Source organism: Triturus cristatus, chromosome 5_2 (assembly GCF_964204655.1).
Source record: "Triturus cristatus chromosome 5_2, aTriCri1.1, whole genome shotgun sequence".
Classification (NCBI taxonomy): Eukaryota; Metazoa; Chordata; class Amphibia; order Caudata; family Salamandridae; genus Triturus; species Triturus cristatus.
The window spans coordinates 552,357,101-552,380,400 of NC_140588.1; the positions used below are offsets into that span (position 1 = coordinate 552,357,101).

The window sequence follows — 23,300 nt, forward strand, 5'->3', positions numbered from 1 at the left end:
ATATTATCTCACATAAAAACCACTGTTCAACAGAGTTATAACGTTATTTGAGTCTTTTGGGCAACATCCTTCCCCAACATAGTTCAATATGCAAAAGTTTACCAGAATAGGAAAGCAATCCAATACAGTTTCTCTTTGACAGTAGAATATTAAAAACTTTGACATTTCCACATTCCTGCAGCAGTTTATGCTCCTTTCACATGGGAGGTTCCATGGTGTAATGGTTAGCACTTTGGACTTTGAATCCAATGATCCGAGTTCAAATCTCGGTGGGACCATTTTATGACTCTTGACCAAATCATTTTCTTTCAAGTGTATTCATTAATATCACATATCTAATACCGGTAGGGTGAACAATTAATTTATTGATTATACTCTAAAAGTTTATTAGATGTGAGCAAATAATAGAAATTTTACAATACCTGGAAACTAAATGGCTCAAAATAATGAGAGATTTTACAAACTCACTCTGGTTTCTCAAACTCATCACAGGGGCCTGATGCAAGACATTACTTTTTAAAATCTTACTGTTATTGTTAAGGCGAACAAGGAACTTTTTCATTGCAAAGCATTCATTAAAACAAAACTTGAGGAGTCAAACTTTGTATTACGGGGACCGAAGATGTGCAGTTTGAATAATAATCTTGAAATTCAGACGTACAAAGATTTTACACACTGATTTTCAACAGTAAATCCACAACCAAAAAAGTTGAATCTTTTGAAAGACATGTCAAAGGTGTGAATCTGAAATTCACTTTTAAAGACATTCACAATGAAATGCACTGTGTAAGTCCAGCATGTTGTCAGCTAAGAAATCAGCAAAAATGAACTATCTCATTACTGGCCATATAGATGAGAAAGGAAAATAAACTCATGTTTACAATGTGGATGTGAAAGAACAGTTTCTAGGTTCAGCTTCAATATTTATGTTAATGAATAATTGATATGTTCATATTGTCTAACAGCTATCTAGACGGATAAAGCTATGTATGCATCTATACATACTTATGCGTTCATACGCATCAGTATAAAACATTGATATTATGTTTTTTCTAGACCAAATTCTAAAAAATGAGTTAAACAGTGAATCTCATAATTGTAGTAGGTCCCACCGAGATTTGAACTCGGATCGCTGGATTCAGAGTCCAGAGTGCTAACCATTACACCATGGAACCCTCTCACACAAGAGTGACTTTTCCATTGAGACAAAAGAGAGCGCATCAGTGATGGCCTTCTCTTATATTGATAAAAAGATATCTCATTTGAATGGTCATAGTGGATAGAGCTTTAATGTGATTTGATTCTTTTCAGCTATATTCTCTATAAAAGTGTTAAATATTCAAATGTTTATCTGAATATAAAAGTTATATCACAATGTTCATCTTTGCCTGTAGCATAATAAAACAGTCTACATTTCCAGACTACTGAAGCAATGTCTCTGTCTCCTGCATGGGTGGCTCCATAGAGCAATGGTTGGCAATTTGGACTTTGCATCCAATGATCCGATTTGAAACCTTGGAGGGACTTTTTTTATTACTCTTGAGCTTTTCCATTTCTTCATCTTTGTTCATTGATAGCTCAAATCCAACACCAGTAGGTTGAAAGAGTCAATTATTGAATGCTTTCAAAATGTCCATCAGCTTGAACAAGTTACATCAATACAAACTTTAAAATACTTTGACATCAAATTTCTTCACAAAGTAGTTAGCCATTATAAAATCTTATTCTGATTTTCTCAAACGCATTTCAGATGGGTGATTCACAGCATCACTTTTTTAAGCTTTCCCGCTATTGATAAGGCGAAAATAGCACATTTTGAATGAGAAGTTTTCTTCAATCAAACATAGAGGAACCCAAATGATGATCTCATTCAGCTAGTAAAAATGTTGTTTTATATTAGTATGGAAATCGTGAAAAGAAAATGTTTTTCATGCTGATTTACAACAGTTGATCTCCAATCGTAAAATATAAGCTTTTGGTCGGAGGCATCACAGGTACTGATCAAATTCTAATTTTTGAACATTGTTCACAAATCATATGATATGCTTTATATACATAAACTGTATTGTTGGATCAATACTGAGTAAAAAGTGACTATCTCAATTTCAGGACATATAAAAGAGAAAGAAGTAGAAACTCATGTTTCAAATGCTGAGAGGCAACAACTGTTCATGATTTTCACCTCCACTAATTATATTTATTTTTATAATCTATATGTTTATATTTTCCTATAAATATACAGAGACATATAGCTATATATACAGAGATACATATGTACAGGTTGATTTTTACATGTTTATAAGTAAATGTGATGTTGTTCCAAATAAAACTTCTAAGAACTGAATGGAAAAGAAAATTGTAAAGTTCAGATAAGTCCCACTGAAATTTGTACTCAGATCCCTGTTTTCAGAGTCCAGAGTGCTAACCATGACACCATCCACCCTCCCGTACCAGGGTGAGCTTTCCATTTTGACAGAAGAGATTTGCCTCAGGGGGCAACTTATCTTTCATTGAAAAATATTATCTCACATAAAAACCACTGTTCAACAGAGTTATAACGTTATTTGAGTCTTTTGGGCAACATCCTTCCCCAACATAGTTCAATATGCAAAAGTTTACCAGAATAGGAAAGCAATCCAATACAGTTTCTCTTTGACAGTAGAATATTAAAAACTTTGACATTTCCACATTCCTGCAGCAGTTTATGCTCCTTTCACATGGGAGGTTCCATGGTGTAATGGTTAGCACTTTGGACTTTGAATCCAATGATCCGAGTTCAAATCTCGGTGGGACCATTTTATGACTCTTGACCAAATCATTTTCTTTCAAGTGTATTCATTAATATCACATATCTAATACCGGTAGGGTGAACAATTAATTTATTGATTATACTCTAAAAGTTTATTAGATGTGAGCAAATAATAGAAATTTTACAATACCTGGAAACTAAATGGCTCAAAATAATGAGAGATTTTACAAACTCACTCTGGTTTCTCAAACTCATCACAGGGGCCTGATGCAAGACATTACTTTTTAAAATCTTACTGTTATTGTTAAGGCGAACAAGGAACTTTTTCATTGCAAAGCATTCATTAAAACAAAACTTGAGGAGTCAAACTTTGTATTACGGGGACCGAAGATGTGCAGTTTGAATAATAATCTTGAAATTCAGACGTACAAAGATTTTACACACTGATTTTCAACAGTAAATCCACAACCAAAAAAGTTGAATCTTTTGAAAGACATGTCAAAGGTGTGAATCTGAAATTCACTTTTAAAGACATTCACAATGAAATGCACTGTGTAAGTCCAGCATGTTGTCAGCTAAGAAATCAGCAAAAATGAACTATCTCATTACTGGCCATATAGATGAGAAAGGAAAATAAACTCATGTTTACAATGTGGATGTGAAAGAACAGTTTCTAGGTTCAGCTTCAATATTTATGTTAATGAATAATTGATATGTTCATATTGTCTAACAGCTATCTAGACGGATAAAGCTATGTATGCATCTATACATACTTATGCGTTCATACGCATCAGTATAAAACATTGATATTATGTTTTTTCTAGACCAAATTCTAAAAAATGAGTTAAACAGTGAATCTCATAATTGTAGTAGGTCCCACCGAGATTTGAACTCGGATCGCTGGATTCAGAGTCCAGAGTGCTAACCATTACACCATGGAACCCTCTCACACAAGAGTGACGTTTCCATTGAGACAAAAGAGAGCGCATCAGTGATGGCCTTCTCTTATATTGATAAAAAGATATCTCATTTGAATGGTCATAGTGGATAGAGCTTTAATGTGATTTGATTCTTTTCAGCTATATTCTCTATAAAAGTGTTAAATATTCAAATGTTTATCTGAATATAAAAGTTATATCACAATGTTCATCTTTGCCTGTAGCATAATAAAACAGTCTACATTTCCAGACTACTGAAGCAATGTCTCTGTCTCCTGCATGGGTGGCTCCATAGAGCAATGGTTGGCAATTTGGACTTTGCATCCAATGATCCGATTTGAAACCTTGGAGGGACTTTTTTTATTACTCTTGAGCTTTTCCATTTCTTCATCTTTGTTCATTGATAGCTCAAATCCAACACCAGTAGGTTGAAAGAGTCAATTATTGAATGCTTTCAAAATGTCCATCAGCTTGAACAAGTTACATCAATACAAACTTTAAAATACTTTGACATCAAATTTCTTCACAAAGTAGTTAGCCATTATAAAATCATATTCTGATTTTCTCAAACGCATTTCAGATGGGTGATTCACAGCATCACTTTTTTAAGCTTTCCCGCTATTGATAAGGCGAAAATAGCACATTTTGAATGAGAAGTTTTCTTCAATCAAACATAGAGGAACCCAAATGATGATCTCATTCAGCTAGTAAAAATGTTGTTTTATATTAGTATGGAAACGTGAAAAGAAAATGTTTTTCATGCTGATTTACAACAGTTGATCTCCAATCGTAAAATATAAGCTTTTGGTCGGAGGCATCACAGGTACTGATCAAATTCTCATTTTTGAACTTTATTCACAAATCATATGATATGCTTTGTATACATCAACTGTATTGTTGGATCAATACTGAGTAAAAAGTGACTATCTCAATTTCAGGACATATAAAAGAGAAAGAAGTAGAAACTCATGTTTCAAATGCTGAGAGGCAACAACTGTTCATGATTTTCACCTCCACTAATTATATTTATTGTTATAATCTATATGTTTATATTTTCCTATAAATATACAGAGACATATAGCTATATATACAGAGATACATATGTACAGGTTGATTTTTACATGTTTATAAGTAAATGTGATGTTGTTCCAAATAAAACTTCTAAGAACTGAATGGAAAAGAAAATTGTAAAGTTCAGATAAGTCCCACTGAAATTTGTACTCAGATCCCTGTTTTCAGAGTCCAGAGTGCTAACCATGACACCATCCACCCTCCCGTACCAGGGTGAGCTTTCCATTTTGACAGAAGAGATTTGCCTCAGGGGGCAACTTATCTTTCATTGAAAAATATTATCTCACATAAAAACCACTGTTCAACAGAGTTATAACGTTATTTGAGTCTTTTGGGCAACATCCTTCCCCAACATAGTTCAATATGCAAAAGTTTACCAGAATAGGAAAGCAATCCAATACAGTTTCTCTTTGACAGTAGAATATTAAAAACTTTGACATTTCCACATTCCTGCAGCAGTTTATGCTCCTTTCACATGGGAGGTTCCATGGTGTAATGGTTAGCACTTTGGACTTTGAATCCAATGATCCGAGTTCAAATCTCGGTGGGACCATTTTATGACTCTTGACCAAATCATTTTCTTTCAAGTGTATTCATTAATATCACATATCTAATACCGGTAGGGTGAACAATTAATTTATTGATTATACTCTAAAAGTTTATTAGATGTGAGCAAATAATAGAAATTTTACAATACCTGGAAACTAAATGGCTCAAAATAATGAGAGATTTTACAAACTCACTCTGGTTTCTCAAACTCATCACAGGGGCCTGATGCAAGACATTACTTTTTAAAATCTTACTGTTATTGTTAAGGCGAACAAGGAACTTTTTCATTGCAAAGCATTCATTAAAACAAAACTTGAGGAGTCAAACTTTGTATTACGGGGACCGAAGATGTGCAGTTTGAATAATAATCTTGAAATTCAGACGTACAAAGATTTTACACACTGATTTTCAACAGTAAATCCACAACCAAAAAAGTTGAATCTTTTGAAAGACATGTCAAAGGTGTGAATCTGAAATTCACTTTTAAAGACATTCACAATGAAATGCACTGTGTAAGTCCAGCATGTTGTCAGCTAAGAAATCAGCAAAAATGAACTATCTCATTACTGGCCATATAGATGAGAAAGGAAAATAAACTCATGTTTACAATGTGGATGTGAAAGAACAGTTTCTAGGTTCAGCTTCAATATTTATGTTAATGAATAATTGATATGTTCATATTGTCTAACAGCTATCTAGACGGATAAAGCTATGTATGCATCTATACATACTTATGCGTTCATACGCATCAGTATAAAACATTGATATTATGTTTTTTCTAGACCAAATTCTAAAAAATGAGTTAAACAGTGAATCTCATAATTGTAGTAGGTCCCACCGAGATTTGAACTCGGATCGCTGGATTCAGAGTCCAGAGTGCTAACCATTACACCATGGAACCCTCTCACACAAGAGTGACTTTTCCATTGAGACAAAAGAGAGCGCATCAGTGATGGCCTTCTCTTATATTGATAAAAAGATATCTCATTTGAATGGTCATAGTGGATAGAGCTTTAATGTGATTTGATTCTTTTCAGCTATATTCTCTATAAAAGTGTTAAATATTCAAATGTTTATCTGAATATAAAAGTTATATCACAATGTTCATCTTTGCCTGTAGCATAATAAAACAGTCTACATTTCCAGACTACTGAAGCAATGTCTCTGTCTCCTGCATGGGTGGCTCCATAGAGCAATGGTTGGCAATTTGGACTTTGCATCCAATGATCCGATTTGAAACCTTGGAGGGACTTTTTTTATTACTCTTGAGCTTTTCCATTTCTTCATCTTTGTTCATTGATAGCTCAAATCCAACACCAGTAGGTTGAAAGAGTCAATTATTGAATGCTTTCAAAATGTCCATCAGCTTGAACAAGTTACATCAATACAAACTTTAAAATACTTTGACATCAAATTTCTTCACAAAGTAGTTAGCCATTATAAAATCATATTCTGATTTTCTCAAACGCATTTCAGATGGGTGATTCACAGCATCACTTTTTTAAGCTTTCCCGCTATTGATAAGGTGAAAATAGCACATTTTGAATGAGAAGTTTTCTTCAATCAAACATAGAGGAACCCAAATGATGATCTCATTCAGCTAGTAAAAATGTTGTTTTATATTAGTATGGAAATCGTGAAAAGAAAATGTTTTTCATGCTGATTTACAACAGTTGATCTCCAATCGTAAAATATAAGCTTTTGGTCGGAGGCATCACAGGTACTGATCAAATTCTAATTTTTGAACATTGTTCACAAATCATATGATATGCTTTATATACATAAACTGTATTGTTGGATCAATACTGAGTAAAAAGTGACTATCTCAATTTCAGGACATATAAAAGAGAAAGAAGTAGAAACTCATGTTTCAAATGCTGAGAGGCAACAACTGTTCATGATTTTCACCTCCACTAATTATATTTATTTTTATAATCTATATGTTTATATTTTCCTATAAATATACAGAGACATATAGCTATATATACAGAGATACATATGTACAGGTTGATTTTTACATGTTTATAAGTAAATGTGATGTTGTTCCAAATAAAACTTCTAAGAACTGAATGGAAAAGAAAATTGTAAAGTTCAGATAAGTCCCACTGAAATTTGTACTCAGATCCCTGTTTTCAGAGTCCAGAGTGCTAACCATGACACCATCCACCCTCCCGTACCAGGGTGAGCTTTCCATTTTGACAGAAGAGATTTGCCTCAGGGGGCAACTTATCTTTCATTGAAAAATATTATCTCACATAAAAACCACTGTTCAACAGAGTTATAACGTTATTTGAGTCTTTTGGGCAACATCCTTCCCCAACATAGTTCAATATGCAAAAGTTTACCAGAATAGGAAAGCAATCCAATACAGTTTCTCTTTGACAGTAGAATATTAAAAACTTTGACATTTCCACATTCCTGCAGCAGTTTATGCTCCTTTCACATGGGAGGTTCCATGGTGTAATGGTTAGCACTTTGGACTTTGAATCCAATGATCCGAGTTCAAATCTCGGTGGGTCCATTTTATGACTCTTGACCAAATCATTTTCTTTCAAGTGTATTCATTAATATCACATATCTAATACCGGTAGGGTGAACAATTAATTTATTGATTATACTCTAAAAGTTTATTAGATGTGAGCAAATAATAGAAATTTTACAATACCTGGAAACTAAATGGCTCAAAATAATGAGAGATTTTACAAACTCACTCTGGTTTCTCAAACTCATCACAGGGGCCTGATGCAAGACATCACTTTTTAAAATCTTACTGTTATTGTTAAGGCGAACAAGGAACTTTTTCATTGCAAAGCATTCATTAAAACAAAACTTGAGGAGTCAAACTTTGTATTACAGGGACCGAAGATGTGCAGTTTGAATAATAATCTTGAAATTCAGACGTACAAAGATTTTACACACTGATTTTCAACAGTAAATCCACAACCAAAAAAGTTGAATCTTTTGAAAGACATGTCAAAGGTGTGAATCTGAAATTCACTTTTAAAGACATTCACAATGAAATGCACTGTGTAAGTCCAGCATGTTGTCAGCTAAGAAATCAGCAAAAATGAACTATCTCATTACTGGCCATATAGATGAGAAAGGAAAATAAACTCATGTTTACAATGTGGATGTGAAAGAACAGTTTCTAGGTTCAGCTTCAATATTTATGTTAATGAATAATTGATATGTTCATATTGTCTAACAGCTATCTAGACGGATAAAGCTATGTATGCATCTATACATACTTATGCGTTCATACGCATCAGTATAAAACATTGATATTATGTTTTTTCTAGACCAAATTCTAAAAAATGAGTTAAACAGTGAATCTCATAATTGTAGTAGGTCCCACCGAGATTTGAACTCGGATCGCTGGATTCAGAGTCCAGAGTGCTAACCATTACACCATGGAACCCTCTCACACAAGAGTGACGTTTCCATTGAGACAAAAGAGAGCGCATCAGTGATGGCCTTCTCTTATATTGATAAAAAGATATCTCATTTGAATGGTCATAGTGGATAGAGCTTTAATGTGATTTGATTCTTTTCAGCTATATTCTCTATAAAAGTGTTAAATATTCAAATGTTTATCTGAATATAAAAGTTATATCACAATGTTCATCTTTGCCTGTAGCATAATAAAACAGTCTACATTTCCAGACTACTGAAGCAATGTCTCTGTCTCCTGCATGGGTGGCTCCATAGAGCAATGGTTGGCAATTTGGACTTTGCATCCAATGATCCGATTTGAAACCTTGGAGGGACTTTTTTTATTACTCTTGAGCTTTTCCATTTCTTCATCTTTGTTCATTGATAGCTCAAATCCAACACCAGTAGGTTGAAAGAGTCAATTATTGAATGCTTTCAAAATGTCCATCAGCTTGAACAAGTTACATCAATACAAACTTTAAAATACTTTGACATCAAATTTCTTCACAAAGTAGTTAGCCATTATAAAATCATATTCTGATTTTCTCAAACGCATTTCAGATGGGTGATTCACAGCATCACTTTTTTAAGCTTTCCCGCTATTGATAAGGCGAAAATAGCACATTTTGAATGAGAAGTTTTCTTCAATCAAACATAGAGGAACCCAAATGATGATCTCATTCAGCTAGTAAAAATGTTGTTTTATATTAGTATGGAAATCGTGAAAAGAAAATGTTTTTCATGCTGATTTACAACAGTTGATCTCCAATCGTAAAATATAAGCTTTTGGTCGGAGGCATCACAGGTACTGATCAAATTCTAATTTTTGAACATTGTTCACAAATCATATGATATGCTTTATATACATAAACTGTATTGTTGGATCAATACTGAGTAAAAAGTGACTATCTCAATTTCAGGACATATAAAAGAGAAAGAAGTAGAAACTCATGTTTCAAATGCTGAGAGGCAACAACTGTTCATGATTTTCACCTCCACTAATTATATTTATTTTTATAATCTATATGTTTATATTTTCCTATAAATATACAGAGACATATAGCTATATATACAGAGATACATATGTACAGGTTGATTTTTACATGTTTATAAGTAAATGTGATGTTGTTCCAAATAAAACTTCTAAGAACTGAATGGAAAAGAAAATTGTAAAGTTCAGATAAGTCCCACTGAAATTTGTACTCAGATCCCTGTTTTCAGAGTCCAGAGTGCTAACCATGACACCATCCACCCTCCCGTACCAGGGTGAGCTTTCCATTTTGACAGAAGAGATTTGCCTCAGGGGGCAACTTATCTTTCATTGAAAAATATTATCTCACATAAAAACCACTGTTCAACAGAGTTATAACGTTATTTGAGTCTTTTGGGCAACATCCTTCCCCAACATAGTTCAATATGCAAAAGTTTACCAGAATAGGAAAGCAATCCAATACAGTTTCTCTTTGACAGTAGAATATTAAAAACTTTGACATTTCTACATTCCTGCAGCAGTTTATGCTCCTTTCACATGGGAGGTTCCATGGTGTAATGGTTAGCACTTTGGACTTTGAATCCAATGATCCGAGTTCAAATCTCGGTGGGACCATTTTATGACTCTTGACCAAATCATTTTCTTTCAAGTGTATTCATTAATATCACATATCTAATACCGGTAGGGTGAACAATTAATTTATTGATTATACTCTAAAAGTTTATTAGATGTGAGCAAATAATAGAAATTTTACAATACCTGGAAACTAAATGGCTCAAAATAATGAGAGATTTTACAAACTCACTCTGGTTTCTCAAACTCATCACAGGGGCCTGATGCAAGACATTACTTTTTAAAATCTTACTGTTATTGTTAAGGCGAACAAGGAACTTTTTCATTGCAAAGCATTCATTAAAACAAAACTTGAGGAGTCAAACTTTGTATTACAGGGACCGAAGATGTGCAGTTTGAATAATAATCTTGAAATTCAGACGTACAAAGATTTTACACACTGATTTTCAACAGTAAATCCACAACCAAAAAAGTTGAATCTTTTGAAAGACATGTCAAAGGTGTGAATCTGAAATTCACTTTTAAAGACATTCACAATGAAATGCACTGTGTAAGTCCAGCATGTTGTCAGCTAAGAAATCAGCAAAAATGAACTATCTCATTACTGGCCATATAGATGAGAAAGGAAAATAAACTCATGTTTACAATGTGGATGTGAAAGAACAGTTTCTAGGTTCAGCTTCAATATTTATGTTAATGAATAATTGATATGTTCATATTGTCTAACAGCTATCTAGACGGATAAAGCTATGTATGCATCTATACATACTTATGCGTTCATACGCATCAGTATAAAACATTGATATGTTTTTTCTAGACCAAATTCTAAAAAATGAGTTAAACAGTGAATCTCATAATTGTAGTAGGTCCCACCGAGATTTGAACTCAGATCGCTGGATTCAGAGTCCAGAGTGCTAACCATTACACCATGGAACCCTCTCACACAAGAGTGACGTTTCCATTGAGACAAAAGAGAGCGCATCAGTGATGGCCTTCTCTTATATTGATAAAAAGATATCTCATTTGAATGGTCATAGTGGATAGAGCTTTAATGTGATTTGATTCTTTTCAGCTATATTCTCTATAAAAGTGTTAAATATTCAAATGTTTATCTGAATATAAAAGTTATATCACAATGTTCATCTTTGCCTGTAGCATAATAAAACAGTCTACATTTCCAGACTACTGAAGCAATGTCTCTGTCTCCTGCATGGGTGGCTCCATAGAGCAATGGTTGGCAATTTGGACTTTGCATCCAATGATCCGATTTGAAACCTTGGAGGGACTTTTTTTATTACTCTTGAGCTTTTCCATTTCTTCATCTTTGTTCATTGATAGCTCAAATCCAACACCAGTAGGTTGAAAGAGTCAATTATTGAATGCTTTCAAAATGTCCATCAGCTTGAACAAGTTACATCAATACAAACTTTAAAATACTTTGACATCAAATTTCTTCACAAAGTAGTTAGCCATTATAAAATCATATTCTGATTTTCTCAAACGCATTTCAGATGGGTGATTCACAGCATCACTTTTTTAAGCTTTCCCGCTATTGATAAGGCGAAAATAGCACATTTTGAATGAGAAGTTTTCTTCAATCAAACATAGAGGAACCCAAATGCTGATCTCATTCAGCTAGTAAAAATGTTGTTTTATATTAGTATGGAAATCGTGAAAAGAAAATGTTTTTCATGCTGATTTACAACAGTTGATCTCCAATCGTAAAATATAAGCTTTTGGTCGGAGGCATCACAGGTACTGATCAAATTCTAATTTTTGAACATTGTTCACAAATCATATGATGTGCTTTATATACATAAACTGTATTGTTGGATCAATACTGAGTAAAAAGTGACTATCTCAATTTCAGGACATATAAAAGAGAAAGAAGTAGAAACTCATGTTTCAAATGCTGAGAGGCAACAACTGTTCATGATTTTCACCTCCACTAATTATATTTATTTTTATAATCTATATGTTTATATTTTCCTATAAATATACAGAGACATATAGCTATATATACAGAGATACATATGTACAGGTTGATTTTTACATGTTTATAAGTAAATGTGATGTTGTTCCAAATAAAACTTCTAAGAACTGAATGGAAAAGAAAATTGTAAAGTTCAGATAAGTCCCACTGAAATTTGTACTCAGATCCCTGTTTTCAGAGTCCAGAGTGCTAACCATGACACCATCCACCCTCCCGTACCAGGGTGAGCTTTCCATTTTGACAGAAGAGATTTGCCTCAGGGGGCAACTTATCTTTCATTGAAAAATATTATCTCACATAAAAACCACTGTTCAACAGAGTTATAACGTTATTTGAGTCTTTTGGGCAACATCCTTCCCCAACATAGTTCAATATGCAAAAGTTTACCAGAATAGGAAAGCAATCCAATACAGTTTCTCTTTGACAGTAGAATATTAAAAACTTTGACATTTCCACATTCCTGCAGCAGTTTATGCTCCTTTCACATGGGAGGTTCCATGGTGTAATGGTTAGCACTTTGGACTTTGAATCCAATGATCCGAGTTCAAATCTCGGTGGGACCATTTTATGACTCTTGACCAAATCATTTTCTTTCAAGTGTATTCATTAATATCACATATCTAATACCGGTAGGGTGAACAATTAATTTATTGATTATACTCTAAAAGTTTATTAGATGTGAGCAAATAATAGAAATTTTACAATACCTGGAAACTAAATGGCTCAAAATAATGAGAGATTTTACAAACTCACTCTGGTTTCTCAAACTCATCACAGGGGCCTGATGCAAGACATTACTTTTTAAAATCTTACTGTTATTGTTAAGGCGAACAAGGAACTTTTTCATTGCAAAGCATTCATTAAAACAAAACTTGAGGAGTCAAACTTTGTATTACAGGGACCGAAGATGTGCAGTTTGAATAATAATCTTGAAATTCAGACGTACAAAGATTTTACACACTGATTTTCAACAGTAAATCCACAACCAATAAAGTTGAATCTTTTGAAAGACATGTCAAAGGTGTGAATCTGAAATTCACTTTCAAAGAAATTCACAATGAAATGCACTGTGTAAGTCCAGCATGTTGTCAGCTAAGAAATCAGCAAAAATTAACTATCTCATTACTGGCCATATAGATGAGAAAGGAAAATAAACTCATGTTTACAATGTGGATGTGAAAGAACAGTTTCTAGGTTCAGCTTCAATATTTATGTTAATGAATAATTGATATGTTCATATTGTCTAACAGCTATCTAGATGGATAAAGCTATGTATGCATCTATACATACTTATGCGTTCATACGCATCAGTATAAAACATTGATATTAGGTTTTTTCTAGACCAAATTCTAAAAAATGAGTTAAACAGTGAATCTCATAATTGTAGTAGGTCCCACCGAGATTTGAACTCGGATCGCTGGATTCAGAGTCCAGAGTGCTAACCATTACACCATGGAACCCTCTCACACAAGAGTGACGTTTCCATTGAGACAAAAGAGAGCGCATCAGTGATGGCCTTCTCTTATATTGATAAAAAGATATCTCATTTGAATGGTCATAGTGGATAGAGCTTTAATGTGATTTGATTCTTTTCAGCTATATTCTCTATAAAAGTGTTAAATATTCAAATGTTTATCTGAATATAAAAGTTATATCACAATGTTCATCTTTGCCTGTAGCATAATAAAACAGTCTACATTTCCAGACTACTGAAGCAATGTCTCTGTCTCCTGCATGGGTGGCTCCATAGAGCAATGGTTGGCAATTTGGACTTTGCATCCAATGATCCGATTTGAAACCTTGGAGGGACTTTTTTTATTACTCTTGAGCTTTTCCATTTCTTCATCTTTGTTCATTGATAGCTCAAATCCAACACCAGTAGGTTGAAAGAGTCAATTATTGAATGCTTTCAAAATGTCCATCAGCTTGAACAAGTTACATCAATACAAACTTTAAAATACTTTGACATCAAATTTCTTCACAAAGTAGTTAGCCATTATAAAATCATATTCTGATTTTCTCAAACGCATTTCAGATGGGTGATTCACAGCATCACTTTTTTAAGCTTTCCCGCTATTGATAAGGCGAAAATAGCACATTTTGAATGAGAAGTTTTCTTCAATCAAACATAGAGGAACCCAAATGATGATCTCATTCAGCTAGTAAAAATGTTGTTTTATATTAGTATGGAAATCGTGAAAAGAAAATGTTTTTCATGCTGATTTACAACAGTTGATCTCCAATCGTAAAATATAAGCTTTTGGTCGGAGGCATCACAGGTACTGATCAAATTCTAATTTTTGAACATTGTTCACAAATCATATGATATGCTTTATATACATAAACTGTATTGTTGGATCAATACTGAGTAAAAAGTGACTATCTCAATTTCAGGACATATAAAAGAGAAAGAAGTAGAAACTCATGTTTCAAATGCTGAGAGGCAACAACTGTTCATGATTTTCACCTCCACTAATTATATTTATTTTTATAATCTATATGTTTATATTTTCCTATAAATATACAGAGACATATAGCTATATATACAGAGATACATATGTACAGGTTGATTTTTACATGTTTATAAGTAAATGTGATGTTGTTCCAAATAAAACTTCTAAGAACTGAATGGAAAAGAAAATTGTAAAGTTCAGATAAGTCCCACTGAAATTTGTACTGAGATCCCTGTTTTCAGAGTCCAGAGTGCTAACCATGACACCATCCACCCTCCCGTACCAGGGTGAGCTTTCCATTTTGACAGAAGAGATTTGCCTCAGGGGGCAACTTATCTTTCATTGAAAAATATTATCTCACATAAAAACCACTGTTCAACAGAGTTATAACGTTATTTGAGTCTTTTGGGCAACATCCTTCCCCAACATAGTTCAATATGCAAAAGTTTACCAGAATAGGAAAGCAATCCAATACAGTTTCTCTTTGACAGTAGAATATTAAAAACTTTGACATTTCCACATTCCTGCAGCAGTTTATGCTCCTTTCACATGGGAGGTTCCATGGTGTAATGGTTAGCACTTTGGACTTTGAATCCAATGATCCGAGTTCAAATCTCGGTGGGACCATTTTATTACTCTTGACCAAATCATTTTCTTTCAAGTGTATTCATTAATATCACATATCTAATACCGGTAGGGTGAACAATTAATTTATTGATTATACTCTAAAAGTTTATTAGATGTGAGCAAATAATAGAAATTTTACAATACCTGGAAACTAAATGGCTCAAAATAATGAGAGATTTTACAAACTCACTCTGGTTTCTCAAACTCATCACAGGGGCCTGATGCAAGACATTACTTTTTAAAATCTTACTGTTATTGTTAAGGCGAACAAGGAACTTTTTCATTGCAAAGCATTCATTAAAACAAAACTTGAGGAGTCAAACTTTGTATCACAGGGACCGAAGATGTGCAGTTTGAATAATAATCTTGAAATTCAGACGTACAAAGATTTTACACACTGATTTTCAACAGTAAATCCACAACCAAAAAAGTTGAATCTTTTGAAAGACATGTCAAAGGTGTGAATCTGAAATTCACTTTTAAAGACATTCACAATGAAATGCACTGTGTAAGTCCAGCATGTTGTCAGCTAAGAAATCAGCAAAAATGAACTATCTCATTACTGGCCATATAGATGAGAAAGGAAAATAAACTCATGTTTACAATGTGGATGTGAAAGAACAGTTTCTAGGTTCAGCTTCAATATTTATGTTAATGAATAATTGATATGTTCATATTGTCTAACAGCTATCTAGACGGATAAAGCTATGTATGCATCTATACATACTTATGCGTTCATACGCATCAGTATAAAACATTGATATTATGTTTTTTCTAGACCAAATTCTAAAAAATGAGTTAAACAGTGAATCTCATAATTGTAGTAGGTCCCACCGAGATTTGAACTCGGATCGCTGGATTCAGAGTCCAGAGTGCTAACCATTACACCATGGAACCCTCTCACACAAGAGTGACTTTTCCATTGAGACAAAAGAGAGCGCATCAGTGATGGCCTTCTCTTATATTGATAAAAAGATATCTCATTTGAATGGTCATAGTGGATAGAGCGTTAATGTGATTTGATTCTTTTCAGCTATATTCTCTATAAAAGTGTTAAATATTCAAATGTTTATCTGAATATAAAAGTTATATCACAATGTTCATCTTTGCCTGTAGCATAATAAAACAGTCTACATTTCCAGACTACTGAAGCAATGTCTCTGTCTCCTGCATGGGTGGCTCCATAGAGCAATGGTTGGCAATTTGGACTTTGCATCCAATGATCCGATTTGAAACCTTGGAGGGACTTTTTTTATTACTCTTGAGCTTTTCCATTTCTTCATCTTTGTTCATTGATAGCTCAAATCCAACACCAGTAGGTTGAAAGAGTCAATTATTGAATGCTTTCAAAATGTCCATCAGCTTGAACAAGTTACATCAATACAAACTTTAAAATACTTTGACATCAAATTTCTTCACAAAGTAGTTAGCCATTATAAAATCATATTCTGATTTTCTCAAACGCATTTCAGATGGGTGATTCACAGCATCACTTTTTTAAGCTTTCCCGCTATTAATAAGGCGAAAATAGCACATTTTGAATGAGAAGTTTTCTTCAATCAAACATAGAGGAACCCAAATGATGATCTCATTCAGCTAGTAAAAATGTTGTTTTATATTAGTATGGAAATCGTGAAAAGAAAATGTTTTTCATGCTGATTTACAACAGTTGATCTCCAATCGTAAAATATAAGCTTTTGGTCGGAGGCATCACAGGTACTGATCAAATTCTAATTTTTGAACATTGTTCACAAATCATATGATATGCTTTATATACATAAACTGTATTGTTGGATCAATACTGAGTAAAAAGTGACTATCTCAATTTCAGGACATATAAAAGAGAAAGAAGTAGAAACTCATGTTTCAAATGCTGAGAGGCAACAACTGTTCATGATTTTCACCTCCACTAATTATATTTATTTTTATAATCTATATGTTTATATTTTCCTATAAATATACAGAGACATATAGCTATATATACAGAGATACATATGTACAGGTTGATTTTTACATGTTTATAAGTAAATGTGATGTTGTTCCAAATAAAACTTCTAAGAACTGAATGGAAAAGAAAATTGTAAAGTTCAGATAAGTCCCACTGAAATTTGTACTCAGATCCCTGTTTTCAGAGTCCAGAGTGCTAACCATGACACCATCCACCCTCCCGTACCAGGGTGAGCCTTCCATTTTGACAGAAGAGATTTGCCTCAGGGGGCAACTTATCTTTCATTGAAAAATATTATCTCACATAAAAACCACTGTTCAACAGAGTTATAACGTTATTTGAGTCTTTTGGGCAACATCCTTCCCCAACATAGTTCAATATGCAAAAGTTTACCAGAATAGGAAAGCAATCCAATACAGTTTCTCTTTGACAGTAGAATATTAAAAACTTTGACATTTCCACATTCCTGCAGCAGTTTATGCTCCTTTCACATGGGAGGTTCCATGGTGTAATGGTTAGCACTTTGGACTTTGAATCCAATGATCCGAGTTCAAATCTCGGTGGGACCATTTTATGACTCTTGACCAAATCATTTTCTTTCAAGTGTATTCATTAATATCACATATCTAATACCGGTAGGGTGAACAATTAATTTATTGATTATACTCTAAAAGTTTATTAGATGTGAGCAAATAATAGAAATTTTACAATACCTGGAAACTAAATGGCTCAAAATAATGAGAGATTTTACAAACTCACTCTGGTTTCTCAAACTCATCACAGGGGCCTGATGCAAGACATTACTTTTTAAAATCTTACTGTTATTGTTAAGGCGAACAAGGAACTTTTTCATTGCAAAGCATTCATTAAAACAAAACTTGAGGAGTCAAACTTTGTATTACGGGGACCGAAGATGTGCAGTTTGAATAATAATCTTGAAATTCAGACGTACAAAGATTTTACACACTGATTTTCAACAGTAAATCCACAACCAAAAAAGTTGAATCTTTTGAAAGACATGTCAAAGGTGTGAATCTGAAATTCACTTTTAAAGACATTCACAATGAAATGCACTGTGTAAGTCCAGCATGTTGTCAGCTAAGAAATCAGCAAAAATGAACTATCTCATTACTGGCCATATAGATGAGAAAGGAAAATAAACTCATGTTTACAATGTGGATGTGAAAGAACAGTTTCTAGGTTCAGCTTCAATATTTATGTTAATGAATAATTGATATGTTCATATTGTCTAACAGCTATCTAGACGGATAAAGCTATGTATGCATCTATACATACTTATGCGTTCATACGCATCAGTATAAAACATTGATATTATGTTTTTTCTAGACCAAATTCTAAAAAATGAGTTTAACAGTGAATCTCATAATTGTAGTAGGTCCCACCGAGATTTGAACTCGGATCGCTGGATTCAGAGTCCAGAGTGCTAACCATTACACCATGGAACCCTCTCACACAAGAGTGACGTTTCCATTGAGACAAAAGAGAGCGCATCAGTGATGGCCTTCTCTTATATTGATAAAAAGATATCTCATTTGAATGGTCATAGTGGATAGAGCTTTAATGTGATTTGATTCTTTTCAGCTATATTCTCTATAAAAGTGTTAAATATTCAAATGTTTATCTGAATATAAAAGTTATATCACAATGTTCATCTTTGCCTGTAGCATAATAAAACAGTCTACATTTCCAGACTACTGAAGCAATGTCTCTGTCTCCTGCATGGGTGGCTCCATAGAGCAATGGTTGGCAATTTGGACTTTGCATCCAATGATCCGATTTGAAACCTTGGAGGGACTTTTTTTATTACTCTTGAGCTTTTCCATTTCTTCATCTTTGTTCATTGATAGCTCAAATCCAACACCAGTAGGTTGAAAGAGTCAATTATTGAATGCTTTCAAAATGTCCATCAGCTTGAACAAGTTACATCAATACAAACTTTAAAATACTTTGACATCAAATTTCTTCACAAAGTAGTTAGCCATTATAAAATCATATTCTGATTTTCTCAAACGCATTTCAGATGGGTGATTCACAGCATCACTTTTTTAAGCTTTCCCGCTATTGATAAGGCGAAAATAGCACATTTTGAATGAGAAGTTTTCTTCAATCAAACATAGAGGAACCCAAATGATGATCTCATTCAGCTAGTAAAAATGTTGTTTTATATTAGTATGGAAATCGTGAAAAGAAAATGTTTTTCATGCTGATTTACAACAGTTGATCTCCAATCGTAAAATATAAGCTTTTGGTCGGAGGCATCACAGGTACTGATCAAATTCTAATTTTTGAACATTGTTCACAAATCATATGATATGCTTTATATACATAAACTGTATTGTTGGATCAATACTGAGTAAAAAGTGACTATCTCAATTTCAGGACATATAAAAGAGAAAGAAGTAGAAACTCATGTTTCAAATGCTGAGAGGCAACAACTGTTCATGATTTTCACCTCCACTAATTATATTTATTTTTATAATCTATATGTTTATATTTTCCTATAAATATACAGAGACATATAGCTATATATACAGAGATACATATGTACAGGTTGATTTTTACATGTTTATAAGTAAATGTGATGTTGTTCCAAATAAAACTTCTAAGAACTGAATGGAAAAGAAAATTGTAAAGTTCAGATAAGTCCCACTGAAATTTGTACTCAGATCCCTGTTTTCAGAGTCCAGAGTGCTAACCATGACACCATCCACCCTCCCGTACCAGGGTGAGCTTTCCATTTTGACAGAAGAGATTTGCCTCAGGGGGCAACTTATCTTTCATTGAAAAATATTATCTCACATAAAAACCACTGTTCAACAGAGTTATAACGTTATTTGAGTCTTTTGGGCAACATCCTTCCCCAACATAGTTCAATATGCAAAAGTTTACCAGAATAGGAAAGCAATCCAATACAGTTTCTCTTTGACAGTAGAATATTAAAAACTTTGACATTTCCACATTCCTGCAGCAGTTTATGCTCCTTTCACATGGGAGGTTCCATGGTGTAATGGTTAGCACTTTGGACTTTGAATCCAATGATCCGAGTTCAAATCTCGGTGGGACCATTTTATTACTCTTGACCAAATCATTTTCTTTCAAGTGTATTCATTAATATCACATATCTAATACCGGTAGGGTGAACAATTAATTTATTGATTATACTCTAAAAGTTTATTAGATGTGAGCAAATAATAGAAATTTTACAATACCTGGAAACTAAATGGCTCAAAATAATGAGAGATTTTACAAACTCACTCTGGTTTCTCAAACTCATCACAGGGGCCTGATGCAAGACATTACTTTTTAAAATCTTACTGTTATTGTTAAGGCGAACAAGGAACTTTTTCATTGCAAAGCATTCATTAAAACAAAACTTGAGGAGTCAAACTTTGTATCACAGGGACCGAAGATGTGCAGTTTGAATAATAATCTTGAAATTCAGACGTACAAAGATTTTACACACTGATTTTCAACAGTAAATCCACAACCAAAAAAGTTGAATCTTTTGAAAGACATGTCAAAGGTGTGAATCTGAAATTCACTTTTAAAGACATTCACAATGAAATGCACTGTGTAAGTCCAGCATGTTGTCAGCTAAGAAATCAGCAAAAATGAACTATCTCATTACTGGCCATATAGATGAGAAAGGAAAATAAACTCATGTTTACAATGTGGATGTGAAAGAACAGTTTCTAGGTTCAGCTTCAATATTTATGTTAATGAATAATTGATATGTTCATATTGTCTAACAGCTATCTAGACGGATAAAGCTATGTATGCATCTATACATACTTATGCGTTCATACGCATCAGTATAAAACATTGATATTATGTTTTTTCTAGACCAAATTCTAAAAAATGAGTTAAACAGTGAATCTCATAATTGTAGTAGGTCCCACCGAGATTTGAACTCGGATCGCTGGATTCAGAGTCCAGAGTGCTAACCATTACACCATGGAACCCTCTCACACAAGAGTGACTTTTCCATTGAGACAAAAGAGAGCGCATCAGTGATGGCCTTCTCTTATATTGATAAAAAGATATCTCATTTGAATGGTCATAGTGGATAGAGCGTTAATGTGATTTGATTCTTTTCAGCTATATTCTCTATAAAAGTGTTAAATATTCAAATGTTTATCTGAATATAAAAGTTATATCACAATGTTCATCTTTGCCTGTAGCATAATAAAACAGTCTACATTTCCAGACTACTGAAGCAATGTCTCTGTCTCCTGCATGGGTGGCTCCATAGAGCAATGGTTGGCAATTTGGACTTTGCATCCAATGATCCGATTTGAAACCTTGGAGGGACTTTTTTTATTACTCTTGAGCTTTTCCATTTCTTCATCTTTGTTCATTGATAGCTCAAATCCAACACCAGTAGGTTGAAAGAGTCAATTATTGAATGCTTTCAAAATGTCCATCAGCTTGAACAAGTTACATCAATACAAACTTTAAAATACTTTGACATCAAATTTCTTCACAAAGTAGTTAGCCATTATAAAATCATATTCTGATTTTCTCAAACGCATTTCAGATGGGTGATTCACAGCATCACTTTTTTAAGCTTTCCCGCTATTAATAAGGCGAAAATAGCACATTTTGAATGAGAAGTTTTCTTCAATCAAACATAGAGGAACCCAAATGATGATCTCATTCAGCTAGTAAAAATGTTGTTTTATATTAGTATGGAAATCGTGAAAAGAAAATGTTTTTCATGCTGATTTACAACAGTTGATCTCCAATCGTAAAATATAAGCTTTTGGTCGGAGGCATCACAGGTACTGATCAAATTCTAATTTTTGAACATTGTTCACAAATCATATGATATGCTTTATATACATAAACTGTATTGTTGGATCAATACTGAGTAAAAAGTGACTATCTCAATTTCAGGACATATAAAAGAGAAAGAAGTAGAAACTCATGTTTCAAATGCTGAGAGGCAACAACTGTTCATGATTTTCACCTCCACTAATTATATTTATTTTTATAATCTATATGTTTATATTTTCCTATAAATATACAGAGACATATAGCTATATATACAGAGATACATATGTACAGGTTGATTTTTACATGTTTATAAGTAAATGTGATGTTGTTCCAAATAAAACTTCTAAGAACTGAATGGAAAAGAAAATTGTAAAGTTCAGATAAGTCCCACTGAAATTTGTACTCAGATCCCTGTTTTCAGAGTCCAGAGTGCTAACCATGACACCATCCACCCTCCCGTACCAGGGTGAGCCTTCCATTTTGACAGAAGAGATTTGCCTCAGGGGGCAACTTATCTTTCATTGAAAAATATTATCTCACATAAAAACCACTGTTCAACAGAGTTATAACGTTATTTGAGTCTTTTGGGCAACATCCTTCCCCAACATAGTTCAATATGCAAAAGTTTACCAGAATAGGAAAGCAATCCAATACAGTTTCTCTTTGACAGTAGAATATTAAAAACTTTGACATTTCCACATTCCTGCAGCAGTTTATGCTCCTTTCACATGGGAGGTTCCATGGTGTAATGGTTAGCACTTTGGACTTTGAATCCAATGATCCGAGTTCAAATCTCGGTGGGACCATTTTATGACTCTTGACCAAATCATTTTCTTTCAAGTGTATTCATTAATATCACATATCTAATACCGGTAGGGTGAACAATTAATTTATTGATTATACTCTAAAAGTTTATTAGATGTGAGCAAATAATAGAAATTTTACAATACCTGGAAACTAAATGGCTCAAAATAATGAGAGATTTTACAAACTCACTCTGGTTTCTCAAACTCATCACAGGGGCCTGATGCAAGACATTACTTTTTAAAATCTTACTGTTATTGTTAAGGCGAACAAGGAACTTTTTCATTGCAAAGCATTCATTAAAACAAAACTTGAGGAGTCAAACTTTGTATTACGGGGACCGAAGATGTGCAGTTTGAATAATAATCTTGAAAT

The 23,300-nt window shown here is 33.4% G+C and overlaps 19 non-coding genes across 19 annotated transcripts; 10 read left to right on the forward strand and 9 right to left on the reverse strand.

The window, feature by feature from the left end:
- The first annotated feature begins 206 nt into the window (after positions 1 to 206).
- TRNAQ-UUG (transfer RNA glutamine (anticodon UUG)) lies at positions 207 to 278 on the forward strand. Its single transcript has one exon. It is a non-coding gene; the product is annotated as a tRNA-Gln (tRNA).
- Positions 279 to 1,103: 825 nt separating this feature from the next.
- Positions 1,104 to 1,175, reverse strand: TRNAQ-CUG (transfer RNA glutamine (anticodon CUG)). Its single transcript has one exon. It is a non-coding gene; the product is annotated as a tRNA-Gln (tRNA).
- Positions 1,176 to 2,723: 1,548 nt separating this feature from the next.
- On the forward strand, positions 2,724 to 2,795 carry TRNAQ-UUG (transfer RNA glutamine (anticodon UUG)). The gene has a single exon. It is a non-coding gene; the product is annotated as a tRNA-Gln (tRNA).
- Positions 2,796 to 3,620: 825 nt separating this feature from the next.
- Positions 3,621 to 3,692, reverse strand: TRNAQ-CUG (transfer RNA glutamine (anticodon CUG)). Its single transcript has one exon. It is a non-coding gene; the product is annotated as a tRNA-Gln (tRNA).
- A 1,547-nt stretch (positions 3,693 to 5,239) lies between these two features.
- Positions 5,240 to 5,311, forward strand: TRNAQ-UUG (transfer RNA glutamine (anticodon UUG)). Its single transcript has one exon. It is a non-coding gene; the product is annotated as a tRNA-Gln (tRNA).
- An 825-nt stretch (positions 5,312 to 6,136) lies between these two features.
- On the reverse strand, positions 6,137 to 6,208 carry TRNAQ-CUG (transfer RNA glutamine (anticodon CUG)). Its single transcript has one exon. It is a non-coding gene; the product is annotated as a tRNA-Gln (tRNA).
- A 1,548-nt stretch (positions 6,209 to 7,756) lies between these two features.
- On the forward strand, positions 7,757 to 7,828 carry TRNAQ-UUG (transfer RNA glutamine (anticodon UUG)). Its single transcript has one exon. It is a non-coding gene; the product is annotated as a tRNA-Gln (tRNA).
- An 825-nt stretch (positions 7,829 to 8,653) lies between these two features.
- Positions 8,654 to 8,725, reverse strand: TRNAQ-CUG (transfer RNA glutamine (anticodon CUG)). Its single transcript has one exon. It is a non-coding gene; the product is annotated as a tRNA-Gln (tRNA).
- A 1,548-nt stretch (positions 8,726 to 10,273) lies between these two features.
- On the forward strand, positions 10,274 to 10,345 carry TRNAQ-UUG (transfer RNA glutamine (anticodon UUG)). The gene has a single exon. It is a non-coding gene; the product is annotated as a tRNA-Gln (tRNA).
- An 822-nt stretch (positions 10,346 to 11,167) lies between these two features.
- TRNAQ-CUG (transfer RNA glutamine (anticodon CUG)) lies at positions 11,168 to 11,239 on the reverse strand. The gene has a single exon. It is a non-coding gene; the product is annotated as a tRNA-Gln (tRNA).
- Positions 11,240 to 12,787: 1,548 nt separating this feature from the next.
- TRNAQ-UUG (transfer RNA glutamine (anticodon UUG)) lies at positions 12,788 to 12,859 on the forward strand. Its single transcript has one exon. It is a non-coding gene; the product is annotated as a tRNA-Gln (tRNA).
- An 825-nt stretch (positions 12,860 to 13,684) lies between these two features.
- TRNAQ-CUG (transfer RNA glutamine (anticodon CUG)) lies at positions 13,685 to 13,756 on the reverse strand. Its single transcript has one exon. It is a non-coding gene; the product is annotated as a tRNA-Gln (tRNA).
- Positions 13,757 to 15,304: 1,548 nt separating this feature from the next.
- On the forward strand, positions 15,305 to 15,376 carry TRNAQ-UUG (transfer RNA glutamine (anticodon UUG)). The gene has a single exon. It is a non-coding gene; the product is annotated as a tRNA-Gln (tRNA).
- Positions 15,377 to 16,201: 825 nt separating this feature from the next.
- On the reverse strand, positions 16,202 to 16,273 carry TRNAQ-CUG (transfer RNA glutamine (anticodon CUG)). Its single transcript has one exon. It is a non-coding gene; the product is annotated as a tRNA-Gln (tRNA).
- A 1,548-nt stretch (positions 16,274 to 17,821) lies between these two features.
- TRNAQ-UUG (transfer RNA glutamine (anticodon UUG)) lies at positions 17,822 to 17,893 on the forward strand. Its single transcript has one exon. It is a non-coding gene; the product is annotated as a tRNA-Gln (tRNA).
- An 825-nt stretch (positions 17,894 to 18,718) lies between these two features.
- Positions 18,719 to 18,790, reverse strand: TRNAQ-CUG (transfer RNA glutamine (anticodon CUG)). Its single transcript has one exon. It is a non-coding gene; the product is annotated as a tRNA-Gln (tRNA).
- A 1,548-nt stretch (positions 18,791 to 20,338) lies between these two features.
- On the forward strand, positions 20,339 to 20,410 carry TRNAQ-UUG (transfer RNA glutamine (anticodon UUG)). The gene has a single exon. It is a non-coding gene; the product is annotated as a tRNA-Gln (tRNA).
- An 825-nt stretch (positions 20,411 to 21,235) lies between these two features.
- Positions 21,236 to 21,307, reverse strand: TRNAQ-CUG (transfer RNA glutamine (anticodon CUG)). The gene has a single exon. It is a non-coding gene; the product is annotated as a tRNA-Gln (tRNA).
- Positions 21,308 to 22,855: 1,548 nt separating this feature from the next.
- Positions 22,856 to 22,927, forward strand: TRNAQ-UUG (transfer RNA glutamine (anticodon UUG)). The gene has a single exon. It is a non-coding gene; the product is annotated as a tRNA-Gln (tRNA).
- Positions 22,928 to 23,300: the final 373 nt, after the last annotated feature.